The 17,490-nt window shown below is 36.5% G+C and overlaps 1 pseudogene; it reads left to right on the top strand.

The window, feature by feature from the left end:
* Window positions 1–16,463: 16,463 nt before the first annotated feature.
* LOC150008826 (heterogeneous nuclear ribonucleoprotein A1-like) lies at window positions 16,464–17,490 on the top strand (annotated as a pseudogene).

Genomic DNA, 17,490 nt, shown 5'->3' with positions numbered 1-17,490 from the left:
TAAGAACAGTGGGCAAAGCTCACTTAAGGCAAAAATTGACCTTGGCTAAGGAAGTTCTAGGCTTGGGATGACATTACCCACTATGACCTGCCTTGTTAGCAACTTGTGATTCGACCACCCTGTGTGGTTACTTTTGGTCACTGAATTTGTCAGGCCTGCCAGGTGGGTCAGGTTTACTATATACCCCTTTTTGTTCATGCAAGCCAACCCGGAAGTATTCTGGGAGTCAAGTAGGGAAGCACAAGCTGGATAATCAATTTGCTTTAGTCAATCCCCCTTGGGACAGCACAAGTTTATTTTGGGTTTCCTAGGAAGTGGGCCCTGAGACAAGAATTTGAGTACAAGTAGTTTATGTAGGAGGTAATCCTGGGAAAGGTTGGTAGCAAAGCAGGGAAGTGAGTCAAGGAAAGGAAGAAAACCAATAAAAAGATTAGGATCAAGAATGTTAGTGCTGTGAGTAACTGCAGCTCATCCTGCTGTAGGACTTTGGAGGACAGTATAAAACACACCTTAGTGTTATCTCACTCAAGGGGTTAGGAAGATGGAGTATTTATATATTAACTTCCATCTGCCATTGGTTGAGGGCTACTCTTGGGGCCTATAACCCAGTCTACCACGTGGTCAAGAGGTAGACTGGGGGGCGGGGGAAAGGTCAGAAAAAGCCCTCAGGCAAAGAAGCGCAGATGCTAGCACTGGAAGTCCAGACAGCATGCTGTGATGCATTGATAGGGTGAGGGTAAGCTGCTCAGGTAGTTCTATTTTGCTGGGTGAGCATTCTACATGTCCTAACTGAACTTTATTTATTTCTCTGGGGGGCACCTCAGTGGCTATTTTTCTTAGTTGTCCACGTGATGTTCAAGTCTGGTTTTTAGAGTAAATGATGGCAGTGAAACAATAGTGGAAAGCAAAGTGGTGGTTACCCCCAAGGGGCTAATGGTATACAAACAAGCAGATCACCTGGTCCCGGGTGAGGGACCTGTAGGAGGGCTTCCTAAGTCCTAGTCTTTGTAGTCTCTCCCAGCTCAACAGCAGCTATACAACTCCTTTTTATTTTGGCTCTTAGGATCCTGAAAGTCCCCAAACTCTCACAATGGTAAACCAATCTCTCCAACAAAGAGTCCCCAACAAAGATAGAGATATCTAGGGGCAAGCATCTTCCAAGTCACTTTCCTGCCCACCTCTGCCTCCTGACACACAGGTTTCTAGGAGCTGGGCTAGGGCACAGCAGAACAGCCCTTACAGCAGTCCTCTGAGAAGCGATTCCATAGAACCCAAGGCCTCATTCAAAAGCAGCTGTCCACAGGCCCCAGCTGCCTGTAGCTTCAGAAAGGCACAGAAATTGGAATTTGCAGTTGAGGGGAAGGGAGATGCTAGGGTTCTTCAATTATAATACTGATATGAGTTTTAAATAATTGGGTTAAACAAAACCTTTGACAAGAAAGAAATCTGAGATGCTCTAAATTAAAATGACAGCAACCGGAGAGTGAGAGAAAGAGACAGAGCAGTTAGCCTGTTAATAGCTGTGGACCAGTTCTGACAGGAAAACTCTGACTCCAAAAAACCTCTGCTGCCTTGCGGCATACCTCTTCAGGGGAAAGGCTAGGGGAGTAAACCCCGACAGAAAATCCGGAGCCGGAGTCCCTAAGGCGGTTTGACGTTGTAGTCAACACCGGCAACTCCTGCGGCGCACCTGAAGCCAAGCTGTATTGACTCCGTCTTTCCCTTGGACCCTTCAGCTGCGAAGAGAGGGGGGGTCTGCTGCATGGGCAACAGCAGACCCTCCATATCACCCCGCCCAGGCTCTGTAGCTTCAGCTTCACTGGAGAGGACACTCCAGCATCATCGCAAGATGTCGATTCAACACGGGAGGAGACAGATACCGTGTCACTCCCGAGTCGGACTGCACAGCCATTCTCGGCGGTGCAGATAGACTCTTAAGAAGCTACACCATCGTCTCTCGAGACGGACGGCTGCCGACGACAGTTCTGACAGGACTACTCACATTCCTGTAGTATATCTGTTGGAATTTAAGATTAATTTCAGGTGGCTATTTGCCCAATTGTCCAAATGAAAGAACAGCCAGGCAGCATAGAGCTCCAGGAGGCTCCACTTCTTATTTACACATGAACTTTCCAATCCGCTGCCCACAGCCAATGCACAGGAGCTGACATTTCTCTCTTGTGGAGTCACTGATCCTATCCCAGAACTAGCCCCTCTTCACCTTCTCCCACCCCCTTTGTCTATAGCTAATGAAAATCATTTCAGAATGGTTTAGGTCTTTCTCCCCCCTATATGATGTATAAAAATGCTTGCAAAACTCTGGGAAATGGATGTGTTGTCTTTCCCACCTAGCCTTGCTGCTGGTGGTTTAGACACCGTAGCCCAAGTATGGTTTGTTTGTTGGTTTGTTTGTTTTGCTAGCAATGTCCTAATAAACACTTTCTTTTAGCTCTGGCTGGCATGGCTCAGTTGGTTGGGTGTCATACTGCAAAGCAAAAGGTCACCCTTCACTCTCCCTACCCTCCCCTCTCTCTAAAAAGAAATAAAATCTTTTAAAAAAGAAAAAATACCACTCTTTTAAAAAAACTTTCATCTGTGGAAGTTAAAATTTTGTGTTTAACACCTTTAAAATTCTACAATATGCTATCTCATTTAGTCTAAAATCACATGAGATAGGCAGATCAATTAATTAGGCTTATAAAGATTATGTGACTTATAAAAATTAAATGATTAAATCACTGTGTGTAATGGAGCCAGGACTAGAACTCAGTTCTTCTGAACTCACAGCAGGAATTCTGCATTAGGGAGAATGACACAATAACAATTATTAATGTCTATCCACCATATTATAGTATAAATTTTTTTTCAAATACAATAATTCCCACAGATGTTAAAGGAAAAAAAAAAAAAAGGCATAAAATGGCATCACTGGTGCTAAAAGCCCATGACACCAAATCTAGATTCAACAGCTGGTCTAATTTCAGTTTCCACTTTTCCCAGAAATATAATTTTAACCAACCAGTCTGGAATTCTCTGGTCAAGCACCCGTAAGGTAATCTGTCACATGGGCCCTCTCCAACCCCTGTAGAAAGAAGAGGCAATGATGGAGACACTCAGCAAAGTAGGAATAGAGAGAGCATACGTCGACATAATAAAGGCCTTATATGAGAAATCTACAACCAACATCATACTCAATGGGGAAAAACTGAAAGCATTCTGCCTAAGATCAGGAACAAGACAAGGATGTCCACTCTCTCCACTCCTACTCAACATAGTGTTGGAAGTCCTAGCCATAGCAATCAGACAAGAAAAAGAAATAAAACTCATCCAAATTGGAAAAGAGCAAGTAAAACTGTCATTATTTGTAGATGACATGATAGTGTACATAGAAAACCCTATAGACTCCACAAAAAAACTACTCGACCTAATAAGTGAATTTGGCAAAATCGCAGGGTTACAAAGTCAATATTCAGAAATCAAAAGGATTTCTGTACATCAATAATGAAATATCAGAGATAGAAACTAGAAAAAAAAATCACATTTACTATAGCAACAAGAAAAATAAGTACTTAGGAATAAAGTTATCCAAGGAGGTAAAAGACCTGTACTCAGAAAACTACATAACACTGAAGAAAGAAATTAAGGAAGATACAAATAAATGGAAGCATATACCATGTTCATGGATGGGAAGAATCAACATCATTAAAATGTCCATACAACCTAAAGCAATTTATAGATTCAACGCAATTCCTATTAAAATAGGAACTAGAGAGAATTATGCTCAGCGAAATAAGCCAGGCAGTGAAAGACAAATACCATATGATATCACCTAATACAGGAAATTAATAAACAACACAAACAAATGAGCAAAATTGAACCAGAGGCATGGAAACAAGGAGCAGATTAATAGTGACAAGGGAGGAGAGGAGAGGAAGAGAACGGGGCTAAGTAGTGGAAGGTTTAGTCAAGGAACTAGTATAAATGACCCATGTACATGGACAATGGGGTGAGGATTGACTGTGGGAGAAGGGGTTGGCAGGGTTGGGGGAAGCAATGGGGGGAAAAGTGGGACAACTGTAAGAGAAAAACAATAATTTATTTTTTTAAAGAAGAAGAGGCAATGCGTACGATAAAAACCTTTCCATTCCCCCCCCCAAAGAAAAGGTGTCAGGGCCGGGGAACAATCTTTTGTTAATAGCACCCTTGCCTCACCTTTCTTTCTATCAAATCCTTCCATTTTGTAAAACCTCTCAGAGGCCCCTTCTAGTTGCTAGTTGGGATGCTGCTCAATTTATGAATCACTTAATAAAACAGATTTTCAAATTTACTCGGTCAAATTTCATTGTTGTTGTTGTTGTTGTTTTTAACACAACAAAACAAATTGTCATGAAATTTAAATAATAATAACTTAACATACTAAATGGCCTCTCCCAGCCCAGCTGAGCTCCTGACAGCACTGGCTCCATTTCTCTGCAGATCTTTCATCTTTGCCCCACTCCACCTATTAGCTTTATCCTCAGGATGATGGTGAGATGTCCCTAGTAGCTCTAGACATCTTGTCCTGACCTGATGACATTCAATAAAGAGAGACAAGAGAGAGCTGTCAGGTGTCAGAGTAGCTGATTAAACCATCAAGCCAAAAATAAAAGCCTTAAGCCTTTAAATCACTTATTATGAACAAAAGGTTAAAACCAGACAAAGCAAACTCCCTCTATTTTACCCATGGGATGGGCCACCTGTCAAGGTCTCAGGTGAATCAGTGCAGGTATACCTGCCACCAGAGGTGGTTTCACTGAACAAAAGGCTCCAGCATTTTTATGAACCCTGGGGAGGGAGGGCCCAAGGAGGAAGGGCTAGGAGTAGGGAAGTACTCCTTCTGCTGTGGAAAAGAGCTTGGACAGGAGCCTAAAGAAGACCTCTGCCCAAGGCCTCAGATAAAGAGACCTTGGATTGAAGGCCCTGGTGCTAGGAATGCAAAAGTATGAAGTATATGAGTCAGAGAGACCCAACGCACTGGCTGTACAGCAAGGCTATGTAGGAAAAGCAGTTAATCCCCCAGGTGGAATGCCAGGTAAAACTTTTATAATTGCCTAAGGTTAGGTTTGAATAATCACACGAAGGTTTCTAACCATGAACCTCAAGTACTACTAGAGTTAAGTGAACCGAACTCTTGTCCTGCCTCTGAACTTAGATAAACCCATACATTTCTTTTTGTTTCAGCCAAAGATTTCTGTTACTTGGCTCAAATCACTCCAATTGATATGTTTACTCCCCATCCAGTGACTCAGGCCAGAAACCTAAGAGTGAACCTTGGTTCTTGTCTTTCTCCCACATTACCACATCTAATCCATCAGTTAGTCTTGTCCAGTCGACCTCTAAACTGTATCTAAGATCTAAAACGTATCTTTTCTCCACTTCAACTTGCCTCACATTAGTTTAAGCCACCTCATCTTTCCCTTAGGCTACTTCAATAGGCTACTAACTGGTCTCCTGTCTTCTACTCTTACCCCATTTTAATCCATCCTCCACATAGCATCAAAAGTAATTATTTTAAAACATAAATTTGATCACACTACTTTTCCTGCTTGAAAATCTTAATGACCCTTAGAGTAAAATCCAAGTTGCATGCCATGGCCTAAGAGGCTTTATATGATGGGGCACCTGCCTACCTCTCTAGCTTCAGTCTGTGTCCCATCTTCCTCCCTCTTTCTCTTCACCTTCCTCCCTCCCTCCCTCCCTCTCTCTCTCTCTCTCTCTCTCTCTCTCTCTCTCTCTCTCTCTCTCACTAAACTCTAGCCACAACAGTCTTCCTCCAATTCACCAAATACTCCAAGCTCTTCTTGAATACCATTCCCTCAATCTGGAATGCTGCCCACCCCCTATCATAATTCCCTCATTTTTTTCCTTTGTGTACAGTTTAAATATCACCTCATCCAAAATCTTGCTTTTCATTTTGTCTAAACGGTCTCTACTGTTATCTTCTACCACATTCCTTTGTTTGCTTCATACTATGCTTCCTCAATTTGAATTTTTTTCAATACATTTTTCCCTCTTCCCACTGTACTATAAATTTCAAGAAATCAGGAAACTTTTCTATATTATTCATTGAATCTCTAGTGCTTAGAATATCTTTGACATATGTTAGTCACTCTATAAACATTTGCTGACAAATGGTCAAATGAGTAAGTTATCATCAAATATGTCCTGAGTTTACTGAGGAGGAGGTTATGAGGTGCAAAGTCTTAGTATGAGTAAGCATGAATCTCTTTTTAAAAAACTGAATGTCAGGCTCTGGTCAGATAGCACAGTTAGTTAGAGTATCATCCAGATATGCCAAGGTTGTGGGTTCAATCCCTGTCTGGGTGCACACCCAGATCCCTGGTCTGGGTGTTCCTCTCTCACATCAATATTTCTCTCTCTTTCTCTCCCCCTTCCTCTTTCTCTAAAGTTGGGTAAGGATTTAAAGAAAAACGCTAAAATTTTTCTAATATCATTTCTGGTTTTATTTATTTGAGAAAAACCCCTATTAGTACCTGCCATATAAAATGAAATAATCTCTTGAAACCTTTGTACACTAAGATTTTAAAGAACAAGATAAAGGTCCCTATAACCAGGTTGTCTGAGTGAATATTCCTCATTAGCAGCTGAAAAGTGTTGTATCAAAGCAGTAAGAAATGAGTTAATTACAAAGGTAAAAACCTTAATAAGTTTATAATTTTAAAAAGGAAGTCCTTTTAAGATTCCCATTTCTATTTGAATCTGACCCATTAGCCTAACTTCTAAAAATTTCCCTAGTGCAGAAGTAAAAAAGTAATGGTTTCTAATGAATAAGATTTTAAAGATTTTTTTAAAAGATCTACTCCAAAAGAAGAAACTGTTATGAGGTATCTGAAATTAGGAGTAAAAAATTTTTTTAATCCTGTCTCATAACATTTCTACTACATAAAAAGTTCTTATTGTTGAACTAAATTATTATCTGTGAGACTTGTTCATGACATGAAAAGATATACTGAAAAAAACTTTTAATTTTTCAAGTCTCTTTTTGCCAGTTATAGAACTTCTCTGAAGAGACTGTACTTATCCCAAGACAGAAGTGATCTGATGTTACCTAATGACTATGAAAATAAGTCCATTAATTGCCTTTGAAACTAGTGATCTTTTTATTTAAATTTATGAGATTGAAGTAGAGGATATTTTCTATAAACTAGTCACCTATCAGGACACATGCTACTCAAAAGAGAAGAAAATAAAGTCCTTTCCATCACTCAGGACACTTCTAAACCCTACTGCATAGAATCAAGATAGATTTTAAGCAATGCCAAACGTTTCTTGCTGTGAAGTTAATATCATTTAAATTTTGTATATAAAACACATTTAACTCTATGCTTCATGACTGATTGTTAGTTTTCACTTCGCATTAGATTTTTGGATAGAAAACATACTTCTAGTGTTGAATAAATTCAAGGTAGTAAAAACAGACTAATTTATTATATTATTTTATTCCTCTAACAGAAATTACTCTCTTCATTTAAATACATGGTTCTCTCGAACCCTTTTATTGAACACTGATGCACAATGTTGGTAATAGATGATTAATGATAACTAAGTTGAAAACATTGATTTTGTCAATTGGGTTTTATCAGCATATCTCTCAAAAAAAGGTGGTCAAATTTTTATTATTCTTTATTTTTTAATTTTTTGAACAAGATGGTTTATTGAGTTTACGACACGGTGGGTTGGGGTCTTAGAGTCAAATGCCAGCTTTTTTTTATAGGTTATTAAGTTGGAGGGACATGAATATCTCTTAAGAACAGGCTTTAGTTTTGTTACTGTGTGGGAGGACAACTAAAATATAATATTTTTTAAAACTTGGAATACTCACATGCCAATATGAATATTGATTCTAACACAGCAGCTAATTTTTAAATTGTCTCTATTATTTTTCTTTGCTTCAATACTTCAATACTTCCAATAAATTCCCCCTTAAGTTCTTTGTTAAAGGAATTGTAAAAGACAAACTGACAAAATATTAGTAAAATACAAACTGATTATGATGAGTTAATAAATAACCAAGGCACACTTCTAGTTTAGGTATTTAAAATGGAAATGATACTATTATTAGAACAATAATTATCAACTACAATTTAACATTGTGTAAAGAGTCCGGAAATGTTCAAAAATAAAATGTGCTAACTTAAAAATATGTAATCCAAATGATAAAAAGTTACTACAGCCCTGGTTGCTGTGGCTCAGTGGAATGAGCGCCAGTCTGTGAACCGAAGGTCGCTGGTTTGATTCCGGTCAGGGCACATGCCTGGGTTGTAGGCCAGATCCCCAGTTGGGGGTGTACAAGAAGCAAAGAATCGACATTTCTCTCACACATCAATATTTCTCTCCCTCTATTTCTCCCTCCTTCCCCTCTCTCTAAAAGTAAATAAATACAATCTTTAAAAAGTTACTACCTTAAGTAAGGCTTCTGTATTCAGGGAAATTTCTTTTTCTGTTTTTATCGAATTTTGAACTGAAGATCTTATTTGGTAGCAAACATTACAAAAAAAGTAAAACAAATGTTCGATATCTTTTGATTTAAAGTAAAAGCTTCCTTTAGATTCTTTAGAATAATGGCTAATAATTATGAACTTACAGTAAGACGAGTGGGAGGAAAAGTCATTCTTCTGAAATTATTAATGGCTTTCTTGATCATCTGTTAACAACTACAAATCATTCTTTTAGTTACAATAGTAGTACTAAAATTTTTACTTGTGACAGAAAATTCAAATAATATTTATTTATTTATTTATTTATTTATATGTAATTCCATAATTGCCGTTATGAGTGGTAAAAACATGATAACAGAAATTAAGTTTAACTAGCTCAGCTCTCTTACGTGTAGGTGTATATACATTTTCAGCATCATTGACTAGGCTCTAGGAACAAATTCACCTTGAGTATTTAGTTTTATATCCTTTCTTGCCAATTCTTTTCTGATCCCATTAATAAAGTTATAAAAACAGGGAAAAGCATGTGAAAAAAAAAGAGGTAAACAGAAAATAGTATAAATTTTTAATTGATAATTTGGAACTGTTAATTTACTCATTTGTAAATCATGTTTTGAATGATTTACAAAGCCTGTCAAATAAGAGTAAAATATTTATGCAAAATTAAAGACACAATTTTAAATGATAGAACATTTCCTCTTTATACAGCACCATAACTACAGTTACATGAGTCTGTCCAGAAAGTACCCAGCCATGTACTATGAAAAAGAGACATTTATTGAAAAAGATGCAAGATACAAGAAACATTGTACATAGGACAATTATGCCTCCCAATGGTTCCCCTTCTAAGTAGGAAACTAGGGACCTCACACAGTTCTCCAGTCTTTGTTGACTGCAGCCCATACACATTCAACATTCTCAGGTGCTCTGCTTGTCGCAGGCCTTCCAGAATGCTGATCACTTTCAACAGATTCTTGACCATCTTTGAACCATTTGTGCCACACTTTTATTTGCACTGCACTCACTGCATCATCACCAAAAGCCCTCTGAATCATCGGAATCATTTTTGTGGAGGAATTGTCAAGCTTAGCACAAAATTTGATGCAGATTCATTGTTCTACTCACTCAGTCATTTTGAATGTGGTGGCCACACAGTACACATGCTCACTCAATGATGTGCACTGCCCCCACTGACTAGTACAGTGAAGTCATCATTGTTCATGCATGTATGTTCCAGTCCACTCTCCTTGGCTGCCAGGTTACATCCATGTCAGGTAAACTATTCTCATATATTAACAATGGCTGGACATTTTCTGGATAGACCTCAGTATATTACCCTAAGTTTGTAGCATCAGTCTCATGTAGACTTTTTGTGGTTGCTGTTATTGTTGTTGTTTTTAATTTTAAATTGTTCAATTAGCCTAAGGTAGCAAGAAAAGTGGGGATTTGATAGGCAGGAAGAGAGTATCTTGCATAACTGGTGAGGGACAAAAACACTGAAAGATATATAGAGATACAGATAATATGACAATATAGCAGAAGTTGGTTATAACAAGTGTTCTTTTTTCTTAGTATTCATAATTAAATAACATAATGGGATTAAGAGAATAGTTTAGCAATTACCCACAAAACATGAAAACCTGCTGCATGTTACTTTTGCTTAGTCAACTTCATGTTTAAGTCTCATGTTCCTCTTAATTAAAGAAATACCTAAAGATTCCTGTTTCTTCTTTTAGTTTTTTCTAACTAAATGGTATTTTCTGACTAAAGTGCCAAAGGAAAACTATAAGTAAAAAATATACACAAACACAGCTTTAAAAACATTTCTGAAAGCATATGTAAAACATGGTGAGGGAAAAAAGTCATTACTTTAGAGGACCCATATAAAAAGTACACATTATATCAGTACCTTTTTCTTAAGAATAGAGTGAGACAATCTAAATACTTATGTTTAAAAATCACAATGACCCCAACTAAAAATATGACCTTCTTTAGTCTGGAAGAAATGTCAGTCCCAGGAAGAATGACAGTAATAAATTCTGTATTATAATGCTTTAGAGTATAAAATATTTTCTGAGCACCTGCTATATGCTAAATGTCTTTTTAGTTAGAGATCATCAGTGTATAAGGCAGGCATAAAGTAACCTCACAAAGAGCTTACATTTCAGAGGATATAAAAAAGACATCCAAAAAGTATATAATTTCAAAATTGATATAAACTACAAAGATGATAAAATAAATGACAGAGGGTGACTGCAGGCAGGGTAGGGAGGAGCAGATGCTTTCACTATGTAAGCAAGGGAAATCTATGGGAATTTCAGTTAAGATCTCAATGGTAAAACAGAAAAAGAGCATTTTAAGCAGATGCAAAGCACAGGCTCTGACGTGGCAATGAGCTTCATGTGTTCCAGTGACAGAAAAAAAAGTCTCTGTAACTAGAGCAAAGAGAATCAGGTGTGCAATGAAGTGAGATGAAGCTGCCAGAGGTCGGCAGAGGTTAAATCAAATAGGGCCTTAGAGGCCATGTTAATAAAGACTTGTTTTTTTTTTTTCAAGTTGTACTGGGAAATCTGAAAGTGTTAAGCAGGGGAATAACAACCCGAATGGTGATTTAGAAAACAGCAACTCTGGTTGCTGTATACAGATCAGAGGGAGCAAGTGTGGAAGCAGAGAGATCAGCAGAGAAAGGTGTTATAGGAAGAACTGTATTATATTCTCTGAAACTGCAGTTAGAAAAAGTGCCTATTATTTCTTATCATATATTTTGTATATTATATTTAAGTTCCCCTGTAAAAAGATGATATCAGTAGGTTTTATAAATAAATTTTAATATACCTGTCAACTGGAAAAAATTAATATGATGAAGTCATTCATTTGAATAATTACTAGGTTGATTAGTACATTTTTCGATTTAATTTTAAAATGCTCCTCCTACCTGAAATCAAATGCAAGCTTTACAACAAATCTGAATAGTGACCTGAATTGAATCACTCAACCTTTGTGGATCTCAAGTTTCATCTGAAGAATGATAAGTAGGAGAAATTATAATAGCTACAACAGACATCTGAAAGAACAATAAGGTGTTATAAGCAATAAAGGAACTGCACTCAGTATAAAATATTATCAGATATTATTAAAGATAATTAAACTTTTGTTTAACTAATTACCCTTACTAATTAATGAAAAAAATTTTTTTTTCTTTTTGGCCAAAGAAAGAATTCTACAGAACATAGGAAACTGGAAAAAAAAATTACCACACAGAAAGCCGCCTGAGATAATTAAGCTGCAGAGTTTCTTCAATTCTATGTATTAATTCCTATACCCTAAGTATCAATAAATGGAGATTTAACCTGGATCACATCTTTGGTAATCATGGCTCAAGAAGATCTTCCATTACTACAGAAAAATTCTGTTTCAGTTCATCTGCATTTTACACTTTGCTTAAGTTTAAAACTATTATAATGTTTTCATTTGTTCAAAGTAAAGAATAATATATTTGTTTCAGCATTAAAAAAAGGTCATACTTAATATGGGCATAATTGTTAGTTGATATCTATTAGAAGATACTATCTAGATTAGGAGTTAGCAAATTTTTTGTAAAGGACAAGATAATAAATATTTTGGGCTTTAGGGCATATGGCCTCTGTCTTGGATACTCAGTTCTGCCACTGTAGCATGAAAGCATTCATAGGCAAAAATTAACAAATGACTATGGCTATATTCCAATAAAACTTTATTTATAGGTACTGATGTTTGAATTTTATACAATTTTCATGTGTTATGAAATACTATTCTTCTTCTGATTTTTTCAATTATTAAAAAGATATAAACATCATTCTTAGTATTTTGTCTATACAAAAACATTTAATCCATAGACCACAGTTTGCTGATTTGAACCAATAAATTCCAAATAATTGTTACTTAAATGCAGCTTTGTGTCTTAAATTACTTATTTAAGATATTGTTATCATTTTAAATGAAGATATGTAATTCTTTATAATCAAAATTTACAATTTGTAGCAAGTATGACTTACTAAAAACCTAAGAATTTTTAAATCCTATTGATTAAAACAACCCTGATCTATTAAGCTAGAGGAAAACATAGGATATTTATACACAAATATACTTAACTTTACATACCACAGAGGCTCCTCTGCCAGTCTGTGTCCTACCAAGCCATGGCATGTTGATTGGAGTGCCAGGACTGCTCTGTGCATAGGGCGCTGTACCTTGCACAGCTGTTAAATCAGCATGACTATGTGTAACCAAGAACTCTTCTGACCTACAAAGGAACATCAACCAGAATGAAAGCAGCCCATTTTTTTTCTTCTATTATATCTGAAAGCTCTAATACATGACTTTATTTCCCTTTAAAATTAATTACTTTCAACTCTTAATTCCTAACTCACAGACAATAACTTCATAGGTGAATAATTTCAGATCCTTTCACTTATTTTCTTTTACCCTTCAATTAACTTCTTTAGAGTGCCTAACAACCCCCTCTTTACTCTTTAGCATGTCAACTTCCACTTTACTTATAATCTAGAAAAATTCCTTTAAAAAATCCTTTGAAAGTTATAGTTCTGTGGAATTATCATTCAAGTTATAATGTTACTAAGTAAAAACAAAGTGTAAGTGTACTCTTTGGTTTCCATTTCTGTATCATCATCTACTCAAGTATAGATCCGTGTAGCCAGAATTCCAGAAACATCCAGTTCTTGGACTCATGACTCGAAGAAATAACTATGCAGTTTCTTTTTTCCTGAAAAAAATACCAAATGCTAATTTCTTAATAACAAAGCATAACATGTATATGAACTACTTTTGAAAATGAAAACTACAGTATAGCCTCAAGAAAGATAACTTTAAGGTACAGACTGTGTATTGAGTTAGCCAAAAATTTTATTTGGTTTTTCCCATAAGATGGCTCTAGTAGCACTTAGTTTCTTTAATGTCATTTGAAAGTTTTGTTAGATTATATTGTGACAGTTGTCATATCAGCATGCATTTTTAAAAAATTTATCAAAATCAGTGAATTTTTGTGCAGTCATTTTAATATTGAAGATTTGTTTACCAGATTTCTTAGTATTAAAATCTTTTGATAATATTTTATAAATATTAAAAGATTAGATGGTAAATATTTTATTTTTTGTGAACCATGTGTCACTGCTGCATATTCTTTTTTAAAACAACCTTTATAACAATATAAAGACCATTCTTAGCTCACAGCCTATACAAGAACCAGTTGGATATGGCCTGCTGGTTATAGTTTACTGACTCCTCATCTAAAATAATGTTTAATTTATAGACAAAAAACCTGAAAGGCACAGTAATTTGTCAAACTAAGTAATCATTTTAGTAGCTGAGTAAACCATAATTAAATGAAATATATTTAGATGAGAAAAATATATTTGACCTTATGCTTATACCAGGTATATTCAATACCTTTGAATGCAGAAGAGAGTACTGTATAAGATCAACATTTACTAAAATACAATATTTACATAAATTTTTATTACCTCCAGGTAATAATGTAGGATAATTTTATTTTATTTTATCTTCCCTAACTTTCAATCTTTAAAATTAATTGCTATAAAATGTTTCTCAACTTACTATGAAGTCAGAAGTTATTAATTTGAAGTTAGAATACAACAAATTTACTTCCTGAAAAGTGTATATAAAATATCATCAATGCCCATCCATTGTTTGATCATAGAACTGAGTAGAGTTAGCAGAATTCTTAAAAACAGCAACTGAGATGACCATATAATTGCAAGGTTGAAAGAGAATTATAAATAACCAAATCAAAATAGCTCCATGCAAATAACTCATAGTCACTGGATGTAAAGATGTCAAATATATTCTAATCTAAAATGCAATTTGATTACAAACCTAAAGGAATTGCAGCGTTCGCTAAATATTCTGTTTTGAGGGCTAACTTCTTTTCTAAGGAAAGTCTTAGCTTTGCTATGAGGCCCATCAACCACTAAGAATGTAAAGAATAAGATTCTTTTTAAATATATATATATATATATATATATATATGTATTTAATTTTGAGAGAGAGAGGAAGGAAGGGAGAAAGAGAGGGAGACAAACATCTATGCGAGAGAGAAATATCAATTGGTTGCCTCTCATAGGTGTCCCAGCTGGACACCAAACCCACTAAATAAAGAATAAGATTCTTTAACTATATGACAAAATTCCAACTTAGCCACCTCTCTGCCTGGTATCTAAAGCACACTAAGTGTTCACTACTGGGCTTTGAAGAAATTAAAAATAGAGAAAATTATATTTTCATGAAATAGAGGGCTATACTTATAATATGTGCATGAATGATGTAGACATAATAGTTTTACCTTCAAAGTTTCTTTAAACTTTACACTTACAGAGGTGAAAGATCTTGCATGCATGAAATTCAAAAAAGCTTCTTCAATGTGGGAATACATTCCTGTCCTCTCATTATCTAGATTTGCTAAAACATTGTTTCTTAATAGTCTGGGCCCAAGATGACCTGCATGAGAGTCAACTGGTGGGTGGGGTGGGGGGCAGGAATAGTGTTTAGCATCTCAGGAACTTCTGTAAATTTAATTTTGAGAACAATCGTAAGTGTTAGGAGATGAGATTGGAGAAGCAGGCAGGGTTCAGTTTGGACAGGGTCTTAGAATCCATAATAAAGAGTTCAGATTTTATTTTAAGGCTAGAAAGACATTGGAGGGTTTTAATAGTTCTTAGTTGTTGTGAGGCAAAACACAAAGCATGTGTGAATGGTCCCCAGGAAACCACTTAAGAGGCTGCCACAGGGAACTGAAGTAAGAGGTAATGGTGGATTTGATTTGGGTAGCAGGAATGATGGTACAATATGTTGAAATGAGGGTGAATTTTGTTAAATAGACTGAGATTGCAGTATGAGTAAAAGAGATGAAGCAAGGCTGACTCCTTGTTTTCAGACCTGGTAACTGGGTGAGTGAAGGTACCATTTACTGAGACAAAAGTGAAGGAAAGAGCGGGTTTGGGATGGGATTAGGGGAAGACAGAAAATTCTGTTTTGACTATTAGGTTATATATGCAAGTCTGGAGTTCAAGAAATAAATGGGGTTACTGAGATTTAAGATTTATCAAACTATGGATGACATTTAAGCCTTGAGATAACTTAAAGAAGGTAAAGATAGGGAAGAGAGAAAGTTTAAAAAAAAAAAAAAAAAGTCCTAGGGTGGCCAGCATTTCAAGAACAGGAAAAAAAAAAAAAATAGACCAATTTAGGAGTGGGAAATAGTGTTGGGAAAGAGAAATATTGATACTGAATAAACTGACAGGATAGGAAATATTCTCCAACTATGAATACTTAAAAACGATGTTATAGAAACCAAGTGAAGTAAGACTTCAACAATTGATGGCCAGGGTCAACAGAATCACAGGATACTGACAAGTTGAATTAGAAAAAGAGAATTGACTGCTAAAATTAGCATACTGGAAGTCAATGATGACTTTGACAAAGACAATCTCAATGAAGTAAATTGGAGCTAATACCTAACTAGATTAGAGAAACATAAAATCTGGTGAATAGGGAGAGAAGCCTAGTAAGGAAGATTCAGAGACATTTAACTGAGTTGATTAACATTTTATTTCTTACGCTAGTTGGTTCCTATGTGGTATTTGCTACACTACTCTTTAAAAAGGCTTGTATGACTTTATAGGCAACTCTGTAAATTAATTTTATTACCTAGGCGATTAGGAAAACGGGATGATATATGGATTCAGAGGTACTTTTTTTTCTTTGTTTATTTTTGTTTTTGTTTTGTTTTCATTTGAAAATAAGACAATAAAAATGTATTTGCTTATGCCAAGGAGAATAATCTAAGAGAGGTAAAAATTCATTATTGAAGAGAGGGGAGGGATAACTATCGCAGCAAAGTCCTTGGGTAGGCTTTCTGCTGGTGGATGCCGCTGAGTAAGCATCGTTCAAGTCTCCTGCCCTGAAGTCATCATGTCTAAGTCAGAGTCTCCCAAAGAGCCGGAACAGCTACGAAAGCTCTTTATTGGAGGTTTGAGCTTTGAAACAACAGATGAGAGTCTGAGGAGCCATTTTGAGCAATGGGGAACGCTCACAGACTGTGTGGTGATGAGAGATCCAAATACCAAGCGCTCCAGAGGCTTTGGGTTTGTCACATACGCCACTGTGGAGGAGGTGGATGCAGCCATGAATGCTAGGCCACACAAGGTGGACGGAAGAGTTGTGGAACCAAAGAGGTTGTCTCAAGAGAAGATTCTCAAAGACCTGGTGCACCCTTAACTGTGAAAAAGATTTTTGTCGGTGGTATTAAAGAAGGCACTGAGGAACATCACCTAAAAGATTATTTTGAACAATATGGGAAAATTGAAGTGATTGAAATCATGACTGACTGAGGCAGTGGCAAAAAGAGAGGCTTCGCTTTTGTTACCTTTGATGACCATGACTCTGTAGACAAGATTGTCATTCAGAAATACCATACTGTAAATGGCCACAACTGTGAAGTGAGAAAAGCCCTATCTAAGCAAGAGACGGCTAGTGCTTCATCCAGCCAAAGAGGTCGAAGTGGTTCTGGAAACTTCGGAGGTGGTCGTGGAGGTGGTTTTGGTGGTAATGACAACTTTGGCCGTGGAGGAAACTTCAGTGGTCGAGGTGGCTTTGGTGGTAGCCGTGGTGGTGGTGGATATGGTGGCAGTGGGGATGGCTATAATGGATTTGGTAATGATGGAAGTAATTTTGGAGGTGGCGGAAGCTACAATGATTTTGGCAATTACAACAATCAATCTTCAAATTTTGGACCCATGAAAGGAGGAAACTTTGGAGGCAGAAGCTCTGGCCCTTATGGTGGTGGAGGCCAATACTTTGCCAAACTACGAAACCAAGGTGGCTATGGCGGTTCCAGCAGCAGCAGTAGCTATGGCAGTGGCAGAAAGTTTTAATTACTACCAGGAAACAAAGCTTAGCAGGAGAGGAGAGCCAGAGA

This window comes from Furipterus horrens, unplaced genomic scaffold (assembly GCF_987537825.1).
Source record: "Furipterus horrens unplaced genomic scaffold, mFurHor1.1.pri manual_scaffold_5, whole genome shotgun sequence".
NCBI lineage: Eukaryota > Metazoa > Chordata > Mammalia > Chiroptera > Furipteridae > Furipterus > Furipterus horrens.
Note: the sequence above shows the minus strand (reverse complement) of the source record. Positions and strands in the feature narration are given on the sequence as shown.